Raw genomic sequence first — 5,481 nt, forward strand, 5'->3', positions numbered from 1 at the left:
AAAGGAAGAAAAAAAACGAAGAATGGTGATTAGCGAAAAACGTAGAAAAACAGAGGAGGAAATTTTGAGAATTCGAGTTTTGGTTGCTTAAAATTGGACATCAATCGAGGGTAAAGGAAGAGGGGTTGTTGCTGTGAGGAATCATTTGAGGAAGGGGATACGGCCACGAGCTGAATCGGACGGTGATTCGAAGGTAACGAAAAACCCATATCACCGAACCTTCAAATCTCGATATCTTGATTCACACTGCATAATAAGTTATGAAATAAGGTTTGTTAGGACCGTAGTTAGAAGATCTATAAAGTTGTAGAAGAAATCAGAACGAAATTCGAGCTGTAGAGATGAAATTTTTGCTTCGGGACACAACGGGTATTAAAGGAAAAGATTGGGAAAAATTGCAGGGAGGAGAGGTTGAAGACGAGCGCGTGAAGGACACGCGAGGCGCGTGGGAGGCCGCGAGTGGATGTGCGACTGTACGCGGATCAGGCGCGTGAGAAAACGAACCTCCGACCTTGTATTGGCGCGTGAGGGCGCGTGAGAAGGTATTTTGGCTCCCGGTTTGTCCCGTTTGACTCCTCTTGACCTGTTCTATCAAAACTGATCTATACTTATGTTGAAATCGATAAAATATAGGTCTAATAGGAAGGAATTGTGTTGAAATACTATTAAACGTACATTCAAGGGGGAAAAGGAGTTCGCAACCAAGTAAGTAGCGTATCGACTTTTGAACTAGTTCTTAACTTGTTTTACAACATGTGAGTATGTTGTTTACCTGATTAAGAGCTTAATAAGTTATGATGAACTTTGATGATATTTAGTGTTTATTGTATATTGTGACTGCTTGCCTGTGATGTAAGCGTGATATAAATGATTGTCAGAATGTTCTACGTGTTGATCATGATACATGTATGGAAGCATGCAGTAACTGTGAGTATGTTATGCATGTTAATGGAAAGGTTATGACTCTAGATATGCTTATTGGTTGTTGAGCTATGGCTTATTTACTGAGTATGATAGTCTACTAATTCCCGCGGAGTTCCTGGCCAACGCGCTGTGTGCTAAGTCAGGGAGCATGAGTACTCCTGACCGTTGGTATATGAGATAAACAGGCCGCCAGAGCAATTAGTAGACGGGCCGTATTTGACCGAGAGCGAGTCTTACATACGAGTCCGAAAATTCTAGATAATCATATTGAGAGAGAGTCAGTAATCTAGCTGGAGGTAGCTGAGATACCTCATTAACGAACAGATGACCCTAGTAAGAGAACTAGGAGTCAGTGATGAATAAAACGTAAAAACACCTGGAAAGATTAGTTATGAACCCGTGAATGATAAGCTAGCTACTTACTGAGTAATCTAATTACTCATCAGAATTATTATAACTTTTCTTTCCAGATGTAGATGCTGCAGGCCAGCCGAGGACGAGACCAGCGGGCTAGAGACTATGGGAATCCATGTCTGGGTCTGTTATGTAATTATGTTTCCGTTGTCAAGAATTTACCTTAGTCGTTTTAAGTTTTTTTTAAAAGTACTGTTTTTTTTTTAATATTTTACCGGATGTTTTTTTAGAAATACTTTGAATTTTATGATTGGATATCAGAGTCTCTTAATATTGTCGATGTTAACTCCTGTTAATCGTTGACGATAAGCGGGTGTTACATGAACACTCGATGAACCCTTCATTAAGTCAAGTCGTATGATCGTCGTTAAATTTATTCATAAAATGTTGTGTTTGTGGGACTATTTAAACCATTATCACAATTTTCTGTTCACAGCTGGCCTGGTGGGTCAAGAAAAGATAGAATCAGACTTGTTTTCCACAATAAATCAAAATTTTATTAAAATAACAAAAATCACTTTTTAATTTAAAAATACTTAAAAATTAAAAGGGAAAGACTTTTTATTTGACTTAAAAGAAATAGATAATAGATTTTTTTCCCAAAAAAAAATAATAAATAGAATATATCATTTTCTCAAAAAGTAATTTCATTTTTTTAATTTTTTTTTATAGATTCTTGAATTTTTAGAATATTGAATAAATTAAAGAACTAAAAATTTTAAAATTTAGTCAACGAAAGTGTGTTAATTTTTTTTTTATCCAAAATAAAATATTTTATTGGAATACTTTGAAATATATTTTCTTCGAATATTTTCATTAAAAAAATTTACATTTATAAAAACATTTTAAATATACTAATGTATTTTCAGGAGTGATTCTACTAATTATGAATACATTGGTTTCTAAAAGGGAAGACTATCCTCACATACCAACACGAGTCATTCACATGCATCCTAAGATGACTTTCAGGAGGTCACCCCAACATAAAATCACTTTAAGTAAAGCACATTTAACCATGGAGTTCCCACGATTGAGCTACTGAAAAGGAAGATGCACCTTGTTGGTACAAGTACTAACTTTCATTTCCTTTAAATTTTTCTTAGTCATCATATTCTTAGGATCACTCTTATTCAGATGTGGTATCTACCGCTCTTTGAATCGGATGTCAGAGCTTAACTCGAACGAAAAAAAATAGATTGGTTCGCAAGATGAAAACGCTCTTCCGAACAAGCTCTATTGACCTATATAGAAGGACGTTCGTGAGCCACTCAAATCAAGATCATGAAATTGATTATATATGTGTAAGTTATTTTCAGCCACAGCTGGCCTTGTGAATCAAGGGAAGACCAACCTAAAGCCGACTCAGGGAACTGAGCTGTGAACAATTTAAAGCTCATTATATTCAATACTTTCAACCTATTTTTAATGCCCACATTATGTCTCTTCAGTAATTTTCATGCCAAGATTTGGTTTGATTTTTCTAAGTTCGAATAGTCTACGTTCATAATTCTTTGATTCAATGATTAAATTATGTTCGATAATTATTTGAATTTTTAAAAAAATTTGGCACGAACTTCTAAGTCAATAATCGGAAGTAAATAATAAAAGTTATAAGCTTTAATTTTTAATTTTTAAAAAACTATGACCGAAAATGTGTACCCGGGTCTCTCGTTAGCTTAGCATGTCTCAAACTATGGTGTTGAATCCGAGCAAATTTTGAAACTGCTTCATCTACAAATTTTATCTAATTTTTTGTCACTTTTTTATGACGATTCAATGGTGGATTCGTCATGATTGATTCCCGATATTCGATTCTTAGGAATATTTTAAGGAATTATGAGTCGTAATCAATGAGAGGAGGAAAGGCTGGAGAACACTAAGAGATCGTTGGATGACGTTTCTTCTTGACTTGTGAGTGTCATCCTTGCGTAAGAGTATGCTAATATTCTCTGTACCGATGTTCGAATTTCATCCACCATTTTTTTCCTTAAAAAATAACACAATCTTTTAGAATCAATGAAAAAAAAATCAAATTAGTAAATGAAGATGTAATTTTTATAAGTGGAGCGGGGCGGTGTCGGGGTCGAGAAATTATCTATCTAACTTTCTCTCTCATTCCCAATTACTTAATACACCTCGTGAACGTGTTTCTATAGTGTAAACGTTAGGATGATTTTGCGACACGTTTTATGAATGTGTTTTTGCACTGTAAATGATATGGTTATTTCTCAGTACACCTCCTGAATGTATTTATGGGGGTAAATTATTAGGATCGCACCACAACGCACATATTCGATCGAGATGAACATAAAGAATAGGACGAGAGAGAAAATGCAAGGAGAAATATTAGCTAAAGGTTTATATCGATGATTCAGGTATGTACAGTAACATGCATTTACGAGCCTAATGAATATATATATATATATATATATATATATATAGTTATTTATTATATACGACCATTTTCTATGTATCTTTTTACTAGACTTGAATAAGCTATAAATGAGAAGATGGTCCATAATCTAACGGTTCTCGTATTGGTAGACTCATCCAGTCAAAGAAGAATTTCATTATCAGACGACTATCAATGTCTTCCCTGCATCAGACCAATTAAGGCTTTCCATAACCTCAATTTTCAAACATCAACATATTTTGTAACATGTCTGGATTCTTTGCATCCTTGTCTTCTCCAGACACATCACTTTCTTCCACTGACCTGCAAGTAAAATGGTATCGTATTCTGATGTGTTTTGTCTTTGAATGATAGACTGGGTTCTGTGAGATCCCACATTGGTTGGGGAGGAGAATGAAACATTCTTTATAAGAGCGTGGAAATCTCTACCTAGTAGACGTGTTTTAAAACCTTGAGGGAAAGCGCAAAGAGGACGATATCTGTTAGCAGTGGACTTGGGCTGTTACATATTAGAGCTAGGCACAGGGTGATGTGCCAACGAGGAGACTAAGCCCTGAAGGGGGGTGGACACGAAATGGTGTGCCAGCATCTGGGCTGTTACATATTAGAGCTAGACACAGGGTGATGTGCCAACGAGGAGACTAAGCCCTGAAGGGGGGTGGACATGAAATGGTGTGCCAGCATCTGGGCTGTCACATATTAGAGCTAGACACAGGGTGATGTGCCAACGAGCTAGACACAGGCTGTTACATATTAGAGCAAGGATGCTTGGTCTCGAAGGAAGGTGGATTGGGGGGTCCCACATTGATTGGGGAAGAGAACGAAGTATTCTTTATAAGGGTGTGGAAACTTCTCGACACTGGACCTCGAAGGGAGAGTGAATTGTGGATTTTGAGATCCCACATCGGTTGGGAAGGAGAACAAAGTGTTTTTTATAAGGATGTGAAAACTTCTCAACACTGGACCCCGAAGGGAGAATGGATTGTGGATTTTATGAACCACATCGGTTGTGGAGGAGAACAAAGTATTTTTTATAAAGGTGTGAAAACTTCTTGACACTAGGCCTCGAAGGGAGAGTAGATTGTGAGACTCCACCTCAATTGGAGATAGAAACGAGTGCCAGCGAGAATGCTGGCCCCAAAAGGGGTAGATCGTGAGATCCCACGTTGATTGAAAAAGGGAACAAAGTATTTTTTTTTATAAGGGTGTGAAAACCTCTCGCTAGACGCGTTTTAAACCTTGAGGTAAAACCTAAAAACTACCGTATCTGCTAACAGTAGACTTGGACTGTTACAAAGCTCGGGATTGTGTGAATTTGGGAGCAAATTAGAATTAGAGGTGAAGTTTGACCAACATCATTTTTAAAAATTTCAAATTTAGTATTAGAACGTAAGTTTTGACAATTTAATTCTAATAATAAATAACCGAACATTTGATTTTTTTTTCAAAACAAAAACAAGATTGTAAAAATAGTTTTTTTTTTTTTTTAAATAATAATAATAAAAAATAATAATTATTATTTGTAAAATATTGATAAAAAATGGGTAACAAAACAAAAATAATTATAGTTGGAAGTAGTACTTTAAAGTTTAATTAAAAAATGAAAAAAAAAAAACGAGCATTAATTTTTATTTTTTAAATTGGTTTTTTTTTTTCTATAATTTCTTTTATTATAGTTTCCATTTTTTTAGATAAATACTTAATTTTTAGCCCAAAAAAAAAAAAAAAAA

The sequence above is a fragment of the Cucurbita moschata genome, unplaced genomic scaffold (genome assembly GCF_002738365.1).
Source record: "Cucurbita moschata cultivar Rifu unplaced genomic scaffold, Cmos_1.0 Cmo_Scf00017, whole genome shotgun sequence".
Taxonomy (NCBI): Eukaryota; Viridiplantae; Streptophyta; class Magnoliopsida; order Cucurbitales; family Cucurbitaceae; genus Cucurbita; species Cucurbita moschata.